The sequence below is a fragment of the Pezoporus occidentalis genome, unplaced genomic scaffold (assembly GCF_034315485.1).
Source record: "Pezoporus occidentalis ecotype Australia unplaced genomic scaffold, CSIRO_AGI_Poc_V1 ctg185, whole genome shotgun sequence".
NCBI lineage: Eukaryota > Metazoa > Chordata > Aves > Psittaciformes > Psittacidae > Pezoporus > Pezoporus occidentalis.
Genome location: NW_026913693.1, coordinates 758364 through 773336, shown reverse-complemented (window position 1 = coordinate 773336; position 14973 = coordinate 758364).

The following is a 14973-nucleotide window of genomic DNA, read 5'->3' as shown; positions in this document are numbered from 1 at the left end:
GCTTAGTGGGATCCAGATTACGAGCTCTGAACATGCAGCATTGGCAATGCATTACCTAGCACCAAGAAAATCTTTTCAGATACTCAAAGCAGGGATCTTCCTTCAGTTTTATGGTCCTCCAGCTAGAGAAAAAGAACTCAGAGAATTCCCCTGTTAGAAATAAATTTTCTGCTAGCACCTAAGTGTTAAATAGAAAAGCCAGCTTTCTTAGTTCCTGAAAAAAAGTAAGATTCTGTTGGGAAGTGAAGAGCAGTCTGTGCTGCTGTATAGTCTTGCTTTAGTAAAAGTTTTACCCATGTCAGGTGTATGCCAAGATTTTGAGGGAGCTTGTAAGCTTTTATATATTACAAAGCAAAAATATAACTTTTCATTATGTCTTGAAGGTAAGAGAATGTTTCAAAGACAGGAGTCTTCCCAGAGAAATAATTCTTCTGTATGTATTATAGTTTACAAGGTACTAAACACAAATAATGGAAATAATTGCTCATCTTGCTGAGAGCCAACTACTGCTACATGTGAATGGAAAATGATGGTTATAAAAAATATTCTTCAGTGGTGAATGAAGCATGGAGGTGACATTTTAAAGATGGGTCTTAAAGATGTAATCTCATCATGAAAGCTATTACAAAGTCCTTAATCCCTCATCAAAGTGTTTAGATTCAAAATGAGGTACTGGAAGACTGATTCTCTAGAGGTATGGGAACTGATAGGGAAATGAAACAAAGGGTATGTCCCTTTTGTTGTCTCAAATAAAAGATTAGATTCATAAGGACCTGTCTGCATGCTGGGTTTAAGTTTTTAATGCTAAATCATCTACTGAAGTCACTGCTCCTTTAGGAAGGTATGGAGAGCAAGCACTGAATGCTGAAAATGTTTGCATATACAAGCAGGATGAGTATACAGCTGCACCTTAGCTACAAGGATTTTGTTTTTTCCAAAAATTCCCCAGACCTTTTAGGCTAATCGTCACCTGGGGAATCAAATCTCCCAAGCATGTCACCCAGTCACTGTCCAGATTGTGACAGCTATCTATGTTGACAGGGTTCTTTCAACTGCATTTTTAAGTGGGTCAGGCGAGACTGCCAAAAGCACTGTTTTCAATTCTAGCTGCCCACAGTCCTATGTGACAACTCTATTAATGCAAAATCTAACACTACTTCTTTTCTCAAGCTACCTAGAAAACATCTTCCAGCTAAGCTTTCTGTGTACAAAAGACTATCTTACATGCATGCCTTGATCTGCAGGAAAAATTTTGACTATTTACCAGTATTCATATTTGGCTGATTCTGCAGCAGGGACACCTGGAGGACTCTCTGGGATGATTAGATTCTCTATTCAGGATGTCAAGAAACGCATAAATCTACATATAATCCCTTTTAATTATCGAGGGAGCAGTAGCTGCCTGGGGGAATCCTAGGGACTGTGGAAATTCTCAGGAGAGCCTGTGAAATATTTAATCAAATGCTTTGTTGTGAAAGCACTAGGGGGGCAGTGAATCACCTTGTTCCAAACTGATCTGTTGTCTCAGTTCATTGTCTCTTCCTTTGAGAGACTAGGCAGGAAGTTCCTGGGTCAGCTGAGGAAATAGCTATTTAAATGTGCACCATCCTAATACCCAGATACACTTTATTAACTATAGGATGAAACTGAATTCATCCTTATATCTTATTTATAAGTTAAAATCTGTATTTCTTGCCACAGCACTCACCTGCAGATTTGACCAAGCCAAAACTCACTACTCACCAGATGCACTTGTCTTCACTGTGAGATCTTGAGATTTCACACAGAGATCTTGATTGTCAGCTCTTGCTCTCGGATGTGATAGAGGTTTGTGTAGTTCACTGGATCTTGGTATACACATCTGACTTCTTGTTTCCCTCAGTAGTTTCTGGTTTTTATTTCTTAACAGCAGCTGGGAATGAAGCCTATGTTTCTGTAGAATGAGTGGTTATACATTGTAAAACTTATTTCTAATACACATGATGGAGGGTTTAATGGCTGTTGTACGTTTGCATAATGCTGCAATTGGTAATACAGTGAGGTCACAGCGGTGCTGTGCTAAATTTAAGGTTTTAAGCAGTGCAAGTACCTAGTCTTCCTAAGTACTTTTAATATTGCCACAATGCTGTGTCACTATTTAGTGCTTATACTTCACTCTAGCTGATTGTTTCCCTAATGACATGTACGGTCACCATTTACACCCAGTGCAACAGCAAGTTCTGAAAGGAATCATCTTTTGAAGCAAGTGGGAACAAAAGGGCAAACATGAACAAATGGATATACACACATGAACAAATGCAAGGGAACTTCTAAATGGAAATTATTTTTTCTTTTTTTTACCAATTCTTCTTCACATGCTCCAAGACCTACTTTCTAATAAAGATCTAAGCAAGATCTAATTTCTGATCAAATCTGATTTCTGATTTTATACTTGAATATGTGTCTTCTGATAATTGAGGGCTCTGACACTGGGGTACACTCTTGATCTGAACAATCAGTTTATAAAGAGTGGCACCAGGAGAATAGTATGAAATAATAAAATAAAGTCATTATCAGTAATGTAAGCACTTCGCAAAATTGCAGTAGCCACAAGGGAGTTATGTTCTTCTTTTAATGGCAAATGAAATCACAACCTTATAGCTTTATTATTACATTTGTAGAGATAACAAAAATATTTTTTCAATAGCAGAAGGAGATAGAGTTGTGTTCTGCAAAGACAGAAACTTATGGTTTCAAGCTGTGATAGTTACTGCAGATCAGTTTGTCAGTGAAATGACACAGGGCAAGTTCTTTAGATTCTGATATCAGCAGGTGGGAGTTTTCTCTGAACTCTTTTTTTTTAATATTTTAGCACATATATTAACAAAACAGTCAAAAGATCCAATGGAGAGAAAGTGACATTTGGTCCATTGGCTGCCAAAATTAGGGGCTAGTGACTGATTTCTCCAAATGCAACATCAGCAGTGGTTAAAAAAGCTACTTACAGTCATACAAATGTAGAATCAACTAGGCTGGAAAAGACCTTTAAGATCATCAAGTCCAACCTTTACCCCAAGATTGTCAAATCCACCACTAAGCCATATAATTAAGGTCCTCATCCACATGGTTTTTGCACACTTCCAGGGATGGTGATTCCAATACTGCCCTTGGCAGCCTGCTCCAATGCCTGATCACCCTCTTTGTGAAGAAATTTTTCCAATCTAAACCTCCCCAGGCACAGCTCAAGGCTGTTACCTCTTGTCCTGTTGCCTGCTACATGGGAAAAGAGAACAGCCACCTCCTCTCTCCATCCTCCTTTCATGCAGTTGTAGAGAGCAATAAGGTACCTCCTGAGCCTTCTCTTCTCTAAACTAAACAACCCAAGTTCCCTCAGCTGTTCCTTATGAAACTTGCTCTCCATACCTTTCACCAGTTTCATTGCCCTTCTCTGAACCAGCTCCAGCAACTAAATACCTCTCTTGTACTGAGGGGTCCAGAACTGAGCGCAGTGATCAAGGTGTAACTCACCAGTGCCTAGTACAGAGGAAAGATCACTGTCCTGGCTCTGGTTCTGTAACTGCTCTTTATCCTTCTGATACAGGCCAGGATGCTGTTGGTGCTCTTGGGTGCCTAGGCACACTGCTGGCTCATGTTCAGCCAGCCAGTAGTATAGATAGTATGATAATACTATCATGCTTCACATAAGAAAATGATATTTTTTAATGCTGTCTATTGCTGTTTGTCTTCTGGCGGATTTTATTTCATTCTTTTCAAAGGTCTATGTGGAAAAAGTAGGGTAAAATATGAAATTTTAAGTGTGGAGATGTGAGGTATTTGAGACACTAAGCAAAATATTCAAGGAGTCTATTAGATAAGCTTGCAGCCAGTGTATACAGGTTGAGCAATTTCTTGTATTCATTGGTGATTCTTAGTTAATATATGGGCTATGAAAATATACTTGAAATCAGAAAAATTACTTCTGTTATACAACCAGATTCCTTCTTTAGCATTTCTACTTATGTTAGATCTCAAAAAATCAAATTCAGTATATCAGGAATCATCTTAATAAACCCTTGGAAGCCCAACACATGAAGTTTGGGAAACTGGGTTTTCCTTATCACATATGTAAAGAATAGACTGTGTATGATGTTGGATAACAGATTTAGGTGTGAAATTGATCTGTCTGGTTACATTAGACTGGTAAGTAAATAATCAGAATGATATATTTGGGGAGTTTCTATACTTGATTGAGAAAACACAGCATATCTTAATATGAAATGGTGGCATATGTGAAAGCAGTAATAGGGTTATTGAATACTTTAATCTTCATTAGATAGAAAGATTAAAAAAACTGTTTCCTCCCTTTTGTAGTTATGTTAATCTGAAATTAATGGAAAATAGAGAGGAAAATATATTTGCACATTCCGTGAAATAGTCTTCATTCTGCAAGATAGAACAAATACAGCCAAAATGCAATGGCAAAGAGTGAAATTAATAATGGTATTATGGAAGTAAGTAGCAATTTATTTTTAATAACAAATATGTTGGGTTCTCTTGATTTGAAAAAAATGTATTTCTCTTGTGGTATCTGTGCAAACTTCAAGCTGATTCCCCCAAAAGAATGTGTTTCTGCCCTTAAAATAATTATCTAATATGTAATTTGCTTCTGTATTTCTTTGTTGAATGATCAAAACAGAGAAGACCCAGTTTGCTTCCAAAGGGCTTTATGGTCTCTGCAGTACGTGGGAGAGTAAAACCACAGTAAAATCCAGTGTTTACTCAGGGAATGGAAAAATGGGATTGTGAGCCTGCTTTTGAACATATTGAAAAGGAAAATACTATTTTAAGAGTTTCTTTTTGTTAGAGTATGGAATTAAAGTCCTATAGTTGAGATTTATGGTTTTCAGAAGTCCAGACAGAACAATAAAATAAATTCTGAGTGAGATTTAAAGTCTTGTATATCATTGGTTCTGGAATTATCCTACATTAAGCCTAGTGATCCTAGCTGTTTACTCTGCTTACTTTGGGAACCTTCGGTGGATTTATGTATATTCCTAAAACAACTTCCTGGTCATTTCTGATTATTTAACTGATTACAAACACATTTACATATCTGAATCATAACAAGATAACGTGCAAGATAGGTATTGTGCTGCATGTTGGCTGAGTAGATGAAACAATTACATTTTACAGGGATAATATCATGCTTGACAGAAATACTGTGACCCCTACCGCTTCCACTGGAAAAACCTGTCAGAGGAAATACTAACAGTCAATGAATAATGGCCTCTTGGCATGAGTATTCTGAGTAAGAGGATGACCCGTATCCCAGTCCATGGAATAATTCTGGACTCAAATTCTGGAATTAAATAAGAAAGCATTAACTGTATTAAAACAAAACAAAACAAAACAAAACAAAACAAAACCAAAACCATGGTCAACTTGTTGTCTATCCTAAAGAGGACTTTTTAAATCTCCATAAGTCTTATTATACAGATATATCACTATTATACATTGATATAAATTACCTTTTTTTAGAGACAGGTATCTGCTGTCCACATTTTCTAGTCTAATGCTAGGACTTTAGCTGAAACAGCTAACTTAGCAACACACCTGCCCTTACTATCTCAGTGAATATTATTGGCTACTGAATATTATCAGATATGGATATGGATATGGATATCCATATAATGGATATTAAAATTATATATTGTTATCTTTAGGAAATACCTGAATCATTCATCTATTCTCTTTACCTACAAAGTCGTTTGTGGTTATTATTTTAAGCATAATAAATGCATGGACCTCAATCAAGTTGACAAAGAATATTGCCAATATATTGCACATAATATTAGTACAATGGAAGGGATGACTGGGAAGAGTATGACCTTGAATTGTCAGCAGCTGATCCAGTGCTCCATACTGCACAGAAAAAAAAAAAACAATTACCTGATCTGGGGAGAAATTACTTTTCATATTTACTCATGTGAATGATTAAGTAAGTTGTTACTGATTTTTTAAGAGAACAGATTTTCCATTGTCACAGTTCTCATATACCTTATCCATCACTCTTCCATTCATGATCAATCTGAGCTTTTAAAGAAGCTGTGCAGTAAAAAGAATCACATCAAACGAGCTGAGTGTAGGCTGTTGTAGCATTCACTGTTGAAATTAATTTAGTAACTGTTATCTAACCTTTGCACAGACAAAATATTCAGTTACTAATGTACTGCAGTAAGAGCTTGAAGAGGAAAGCATACAGAATTCATATCAACTCCAGTCTAGAATACATAAATGGATAAAAATCCTTTAAATTCTGAAATCTTAAATGGCAGCTCTTTACCTAAAGTCCATGACTGGACTTTAAGAAAAATTATGCCTTTTCACATATTCCAGACTTATTCTCCTGTTTCTGTTATATCATTAACCTTGCCAAAACTCCTTGACAAGCTAATGTTATTGCTTTCCCACCTGGGATTCTGACCATGCCTTCATATACTACATCAGCTGTAGTCATATACAAATAAGTGAAAATAGATATTTATTTTTCCCAGTGTAAGGTTTTAAGGAATATGTAGAGCATTCTGGACTTTCTGTATTTATAAAAAACCAGGAATCTTAGCACAATTTCACCTGAATAGCCGTCTCTTGTATAACTTGTATAACCATATTTTTATTATGTTCATAGCAGTATTTGGGCATGCTAGCAGGTGTTCCTGAGGCATAAATATCCAACTGATTTCTTCAAATAAAGCTAGAAGTACCAATGAAAGTTCTTTGATAATCTGGCCTGGAGTCTACATGATTAATAAACAATGTTTATCTGTTTTGGTGAGAAAGGCCTTGTTCTGAGGAGTCTTCTGGGCCCCAAAAAGGCTAAGAAAAATTAAGTGCTTGTTAATTGTTATAGCATTGAGGAACTAATGTGGTTTGGGGTTTCATATCCTATTACTGTTGATGATGTTACTGTGACAATCTCATTTAATTTGATTGTAGAAATACAATAAGTAATGAGGAAGTTAGAAAAACAAAATTTCTAATACTGCACATTCCAAGAGTCATAATTCTTCCTATTTTCTTCAGCTATATAATGTTTTACAAAGAAAGTCCATAATGACCTTCATGATGATAAGAGCTGTTGCTTGCTCTTTCTTATGCAGGGAGAAACTGTTTTTTTAACAGCACAGGACAGTCACCATCAAATTTGTACAATTGAAAAAGGAAGAACAGTGAAGATTTGAAGGTTTTCAGGTTTTTTTGTGTGGGATTATCTCATTGGTTCTCTGAAGAAGCATAGCGCAACACCTGGTCTTTTAATCAGATAAAAAAAGTGTTAATCTTGAGGCAGTAAGGTGCATCAGATGCTTCTCTAAATGTTTGGTCACATTGTTTTCTAATACTGAGAAACTTTCTTGATTAGGTTACTTGAATGATACAAAAAGAAGAGATAAAAAGAAATGTATAGAAGTAAGAGTCAACTGGAGCCAAAGATTTATAAGTCAAAATTTGTCCAAACCAAAATTTGAAGAAAGCAAGATGATTCTAGGATGCTGATGACCCATGTTGTTGTCATGAAAGACAGGAATAACATTTGAATGGCATGGGAATGTCCTGGGATAGCAGAAGCGCTATTCATGCTGTTTACGAGGTGGTTTATTCTTTGCTTTAAAACTAGGAATCCCAGTTTTTCCTAAATCTTAATTTTATTATTTTTATTTTTTTTTCTTTCTTTGCAGGATTTCGTATTTGGCTCCATAGCCAAACATTTACTTTTATTTTTTTTTTCCAAAATAGAACTTCTAAAGACATCTTTTCCCATTCAGTCATCAGACCCCTTTTATACACTGATTAAGATTAATTTTAAAAATTGTTTGTTTGTTATTATTTTGTCCTGAAGAGTCCTACTGATAGGATGCTATAGATCCACAGTGCAAAATTATTTGGGGATCTTCCTCTAATTTCTAGTTTAAATGTATTAATGGTTAGTAAATTATCCTTTAACCTCAGATTCTGTTTCCTCCCATGCTTCTCCTCCTTGTTTAAGAACCATATATTTTGAATATATAAGATAGAATCTTTTGCTGCCTTTGGTAAGATATTTTTATTCCACCATTACAACAACTTTTCTTAGTTCAGGACAAACAGGTTTTTTTTTTCTTTTACTTGCTGTATGGATAATATCTCATCAGGACTTTTTAAATTAAAAGGAACAATTATCTGATTTAATGGTACCCTATGCTACAAGCTATAGCTGGTATGCTACTCTATATATTCTGAGGCAACACTTTTTTCATTACTGAATTATTTGGAACTTTATAAAATATCATTAGATGATGGAAACCCAGAATTTTTTTACATTGGTCAATTCCAATTAATAAGCTTGTAGCACAAGTTCTTATTAATCTTCAAGGGCATGATCTTGCCCTCTATAATTAATCTGATTTTCAATCGCTCTGCTAATAATATTTATGTGTGTCTTCATGCATGATGTCTTAATATTCTTCCAAATTGTTTCCATATTTACCTTATCAAAGCCTTCATGAGCCACTGCAATTAATTTGAATTGATTTTACCTTTAGGAACTCATAACTTGGGTTTTGATTGATTGCAGCACAAACAAGATACAGGATCGTTGTGGTTTAACCCCAGAGAGTAACTAAGCCCCACGCAGCCCCTCACTCACTCCCCTGCCCCAAGTGAGATGGGGGAGAGAACCAGAAGAGTAAAAGTGAGAAAACTCATGGGTTGAGATAAAGACGCTTTAATAGTTAAAGCTAAACCTATGTGCACAAGCAAAGCAAAATAAGAAATTCATTCACCACTTCCCATCGTCAGGCAGGTGTTCAGCCATTTCCAGGGCTCCATCATGCATAATGGTGACTTGGGAAGACAAACACCATTGCTCTGAACAGTCTCCCTATCCATCTTCTTTCCTCAGCTTTATATATTGAGTGTGACATATGTCTTCTGTTAAATATTTTTTAGCAGTAAAATCGAACCAGCATATTTAATAACATATTTGCTAATAAAAATGATTTAAACTCATTTTAATAAGAGTAATAAGGGCATATTCAAGTTAACAAACTTCAGTTCATTGAGCTATGATTGGAACACAAAATATGACCTCAAACTGCCTTTTACGAAGAAAATTAACTTTATCCCAGCCTGTACTAACAAATTAATAACAAATTACTCAAAGAAAAAATCATTGGAAATTCCTCTTTTTTGACAATAAAGAAAATTATTCTAAAGTAGAGATGAATTAATTACCGTTTGTACCTAACCACTGAAGGACCTAACTTTTTCCCTTTGTGAACTGGGGCATGATAAATTTTGTGGTTTTGTGGTAGAAGTGTTCCATGTGAGATAGGCAACCTTTCAACGATTTCTATTAAAATTTTTCAGAAGTGTGCTGAACTATTAAACATGCATAACGCAGTCACAACATGAAGATTCTAAAACAATTATTGAGCTCTGAAGAAACGGATAATGTACTAATCCAGACCGTGTTTGATCACAATCTAAAGATAGATGGTCAGAGATGAAGCAGAGCCATTTCCATGCCTGTTGACAGTTCTAGTGAATATATACTGACAGTTACATTGTTTGTGTATTTATTTTGTTAATTATTAAGTCTTTCTAAGTGCAGTATCTTGCAACACCTTGCATGTATGAAGACAATATTATTGACCACCTTTACAGCAATGAAGATAAAGGAACAACCTGTTTGGATACATTATTCAAGAATAAAGAAAGAACCAGAGCCAGAGAAGACATGGTGGATCAAACCTTCAGGACCCTTACGTATGAAATTGCGTCAGTCATAATTTGGACTGATATGATAACTGGCACACAAGCCTGGGACCAGAATTTATACCTGAAATTAGTGCAGACTGTTACGAAGGTTTTTAATCATAGTGACTGTTGGGTATGTGCACAGTTGCCTAAATCAGGAGAAAATCGGACCTTCCATTAACTGGAGTTCCAATTCCTAACCCTATCTCATGGACAAATCTGTGGGTGAACACTAGCAATCTACGTCCGAGGGAAAGGTTAAAATTTGGGATACTTAATCCTAATCCAGGTAATAAATATCATACCTGAGCACAAAGATGTATTACACCAGGAACCAGGGTAGGAGATCATGCTTGTTTAAATGCCACAGACGTAGATCACCATTCAAATTGCAATCATACTATTAATATAGATGGTATAGTAGTTCAGTGGTGACCCATTCCTAAAGGAAAAGGATGGTATTGGTTATGTGGAGAAAATGCGTATAAGGATCTACCCCCCAACTGGAAGGGGACATGCACCTTAGATTCTGTAATATCCAATTTTACTATTATCGACAGGTATCCTTCCAGGTCCTGGATTAGAAGTTTTGCTAAACGAATTAAGCAAGGGTTTAATCCTATTATTGAATGGCACACCGCATTTCATAGTTTTGTAAGAGGGCTAATTCCATCTTTGGGAGTAAGTGAATTAGAGAACACAATTGTAAATATCTCATGGAAAGTAAAACTATTGATATAATCCAGGCAGAGCGACAAGAGATAACTAACCTATTTAAGGTGATATTACAAAACTGAGTGGCTCTAGACATGTTACTGGCATCACAAAGAGGGGTTTGTTCCGTAATCAATGAAAGTTGTTGTTCCTGTATAGATCAAAGTGGCAGAATTGAAACAGATCTGGAGGAAATTTGGAAACAAGCTAAGGTATTTCATGAAATGGCCATGGATGATACTTCCTGGGGTTTTGAAGAAATATGGAAAAAGTTAACTTCATGGTTATCTAATCTCTCTTGGTTGAGGCAACTGGTTGCAGGAATATTGATGTTAATTGTTTTAGCATTGATTACTTGTGGTATGATATAATGTTCCCTCTGGTGTTTTAAAAGGTCTATGATAAATTATGAAGATTGGAAAAAGAATGAAATTAAGCACCAAGTAGAAACGGGAAATTATTTCAAAAAGACTTTTGATGGTATTGATAATATATAAAATGTTGCAAAAGAATTTGCAAAGGGACAGAAAAAGGGGGGGTTTGAGACAAGGGGGGGGGTGTCACAAAATTACAAAATGGAATATATGAACCTTTAGAATCAGTTTTAAGTAATGTTAAGTTTGATGGCTTTGTAACGGTAGCAATGGAAAATTAATGAGATGCATGATACATAGAAAAAAAATAGAGTACAGCTAGAGAACATGTTAAGAATTCTTGTACAAGATAAATCGTTATAGATGACATAGTTTTAAGAAAAACGATCTAGAAGAACAGGACACAGGGATAAGGAGTATCTGGGAATGGCAGGTGTCCAGTGTCCAAGATGGACTACAGTTAAACCAACTGATAAATAGGAGGACAGGAGGATTATTATGTCTCTGGTGCTAACGAGCCAATTAAGCTGGTATAAGCATCTACTGCTCGTGCTTCAAAGGCTGCCAGAAGTGATGAAGATTGTTGGAAGAAGTAAAAGACCCTCAGAGACCACCACCAAAATTTTGTACGCATGCGGAGAACTTTCTGGAAAATGATGTAATCCATATGTAGCCTCATGAATATGTATGTATGCCAAGGGACTATATAAGGACAGCTTGTGTAGCAATACGGGGACACATGTTAGGAGGAGCTATCCCTCGTGTTTCCCGGCGCCGCAACAAAGAATACCTGCCAGCTTGAAAACTTTGTTGGCAGGTTTGTTCCTGGAGTTTTCTCTGAATCAATTCAGACCCACCATCAGCGAAGGAAGAGTTGGTATATGAACTATTACAGGAGCTTTACCCCTACAGATTGATGGACCCTGACAATATCCACCTTAGGGTGTTAAGAGAGCTGGATGATGTCCTTGTGAGGCCACTCCCCATAATCTTTGTGAAGTCATGTGTATTAAGGGACATCCCAGAAGGCTGAAAGAAGGTACATGGCACCCCCAAATACAAGAAAAGCTCAAAGGAAGACCAAGGAAATTATAGGCCCATTGTCCTACTTCAGTCCTGGGAAAGTTTTGGAGCAAATCCTCTTGGGGGCTGTCAAAAGTCAAATGAAGCACTTGACTGGGAAAAGCCAGCATGGATTCCCCAGGGAAAAATCATGTTTGACAAACCTGATCACCTTCTATGATATAGTAACCTGCTCAATTGATGTAGGGCAAGCAGACAGCATTGCCTGCCTGGATTTTTCCACGGCTTTGGGGAAAATTTCCCGAAGTCTCCTAAAAAAAACAATGCATTACAGTCTAGACAAATAACATTGGGACAATCCATGTTCCTCACTACACAGTTTCTTAAGACCTACATACACATATTTATTTTAGTCATTGCATCTTTGCCTATACCTAAATCAATGTATTCCTTGTCAGTAATTCATGTTTTACATATTCAGCTGGTTATTAAAAACACTTGCAGTTCCGGGAAGACTGAAATCATAGAATCATAGAATAGTTAGGGTTGGAAAGGACCTTAAGATCATCTAGTTCCAACCCCCCTGCCATGGGCAGGGACACCTCACACCAAACCATCTCACCCAAGGCTTTGTCCAACCTGGCCTTGAACACTGCCAGGGATGGAGCATTCACAACCTCCCTGGGCAACCCATTCCAGTGCCTCACCACCATAACAGGAAAGAATTTCCTCCTTATACTCAATCTAAACTTCCCCTGTTTAACCTGTTACCCCTTGTCCTGTCACTACAGTCCCTAATGAAGAGTCCCTCCTCAACATCCCTATAGGTCCCCTTCAGATACTGGAAGGTTGCTACTGTAATGTCTCTCTTCATCATGTAACTAAAATTTTCCCTAAAGATATCATTACTTTTTCTTTACAGTAAGGTTTATGTCAGTGTCATGACTACAGACCGCACTTTGAGAATTGCTTGCTCCTCGTAGAAAAGCTGACTACATCATGGAGCATGAGAGACTAAAAATGTTATGAAGCTTAATAAACTCAAAAGAAAAAAAAAAATGTATTTTTGTTTAATGGCTCAGTGATGTTAACTGTTATTGTGGAGGCATCAAATCTTTATTCAATAAAGAAAAAGGCATTTCTAAGAACATTAATTCTATCCTCCTACAGGAAACCCTCTTAGAACAAATCTGCCAGCCTCATCATGTTGAAAAATAATCCCCAAGATAAAAAGCTGAATTTTGACTATTTTGTCTAAAGAGTGATCAAAATTATTTCATCTCTCTTTGCTCATGTTTTAGCTGTGTGGATACATTAGTTGGATATAGCTCTACATAAATAATGAGGTTATTTGTCTTTTAACCTTTTTTACTGGGCACAGAGTTTCATAGAAAAAGGGGCAAAGATCATGCAACCACAGCCACTAACAAGCAGAGAAAGTAATCTTGGAGAAATATAATATTATCAGAAACATTTTATTATCACCATGTACCAGAGTACTTGTTGACCCTGGATGCTACTATATATCTGATCCTGCTTAAGAAGGTGAGAAAAGAAAACTGAAAGAACACATCAAAACAACAGTGAGTCTAGGAGTGCTAAATGAAGTGCAGGATTCTTTCCTTACTTCTGAGGACAATAAACTGAAGTAATGAAATACAGAACTTGGTCATGGTCTGCTGCCAGAACTATGATGTTCTAAAATCTGTCCTATCCAGAGCCCTGCATCAGGTAAACCGAAGGAGAGTGTTCAAGGACAGAGGATCATAAGGTCCCATCTCCCACATGAATCTGGATTATTGCAAATTTTTATGAAGCCACACCTTTCAACATTTAGCTCTGGCAACAGTGTTTACTCAAGGATTCTTAAATAGCCATATTATCTCACGGTAGAATATGGTTCTCATAAATTGCATGTGTTCAAGCTTTTGCGGTTCCCAGTTTTTCCTAACGTGAAGTGTCGTTAAGGCAAAATGTTATATTTAAAGACCACATCTGCCAAAACAACCAGTTATTGGATTTAGCTATGTATTTTCCAGCAAGTCTGAAAATCCTCTACCATGGGGTATTATTCTTAATTATCTATTCCCAATGAACAAGTCATCTATTGACACTTTTTTTCATAAAGTCTCTTGAAGACTTATAATGTAGTGTTTGTCTTCCAGCAATAGTTTATGTGGATCTCATTTGAAGTCTCAAATGCAGCAGATCACAGACATCTGTGTGAACTGTTTTAAGGGAGTTGAGTGGAAGCAACTGATCTCCTATCAGGTTTTCCACACAACTTAAAGCACTGTGGCCCCACTTCAGGTGACCTTCCTGATATTTTATAGTGTTTGTTGTTGTCTTGAGTTGGGTATAGAATTGCAGCAATTCTCCTTCCATGAGCTCTACGCAAAAAAGATCCCCTCCTTTCTGGTGTTCCTCTACATTTTTTCGTGAGCATAGCAGGTGAGAATTTATGTTGAAGCAAACTGTGATGTTGAAATCTTTCTTCTTCAAATTATTGACTTTAAGCAGTATAAAAATTGTATCAATGTATAGACGTATTCTTCACTCTCAAATGAAAAAAAAAATCATTTGCATTTAGCTGTACTAAAGGAGAAAAAAAGTCTTACTAGCTTTACTTATCAATACTTCCTTCATCAGTTGGTGCCATTTAGCAGCCACGTTAGAAAGTTACTATACCATATAGTTCATAGATAAAAATTTAGCAAAAAAAAAACCCTAATTACCAAAAATATCCCTTATCATGATACTTCTCTGTTGGGTTATATAGAAATCTAGTTAACAAGTCAGTTTTAAACAGCTACTCAATGTTGTGTTAATTACATATGGTATAATATTTTTTAATCAAAAGCTAATGCATTACTCAAATACCATGGAAAAATCAAAGTATACACCAACACACTAGTATCTATCAGCCAGACTTGCAATTCTATCAATGTAAATGTTTTTAAAAAATCTTAATTCTGTTATGATTTTGTCATTATGCTACAGTTTGTAGTGCCTCTATAAGTCCTGAGAAATTTCTCTGAGACTTAGATATTTCTATGAAATCCCATTCTCACTTTTCCTTTCTGTTTTC